At 43.4% G+C, this 449-nt stretch overlaps 1 protein-coding gene across 1 annotated transcript in view; it reads left to right on the top strand.

Annotated features, from left to right (window-relative positions):
• LOC119593648 (A disintegrin and metalloproteinase with thrombospondin motifs adt-1-like) overlaps positions 1-449 on the top strand; it is an 88,803-nt gene that overhangs the window by 39,570 nt on the left and 48,784 nt on the right. The gene's annotated exons all lie outside the window — the stretch shown is intronic.

Below are 449 nucleotides of genomic sequence, written 5' to 3' on the forward strand. Positions count from 1 at the left end.
TGCAAAGCTACAAAAATCCACGGACAACACACACCGCGTTTCGTTAACAATTCCGGAAATCAATTAGCCACTTTTAATACAAAAAAAAGAGCTAAATACACAGGTTCGTAAACGTCGCTAAAAATACATCACAGACAAATATAGCTTTCATATACCCCTCCCCCGGCTACCAAGAGAAAGAGCTAATCATCCCCTGAACGAAAGGTTTTCCAGGAATGAATACAGTGTGAATAGATACCGAATGTCAATCTCAGGTGGCTGCATCATGAACGCTACCCTGATTAATCACCGCACGCTAGAAATAGAACAGGTTCCGCTATGCTTCACGTACAGAACTGATCTTTTGAAACACAAACGTTGAGCTTCCTCCCACGGACACAAGCTGGACAATTAGCGAGGGTTAGTTAGCATCCAGAGAGAAGGGAGGCTTGGTTCGTATGCTTTGGAAG

The sequence above is a fragment of the Penaeus monodon genome, chromosome 32, assembly GCF_015228065.2.
Source record: "Penaeus monodon isolate SGIC_2016 chromosome 32, NSTDA_Pmon_1, whole genome shotgun sequence".
NCBI lineage: Eukaryota > Metazoa > Arthropoda > Malacostraca > Decapoda > Penaeidae > Penaeus > Penaeus monodon.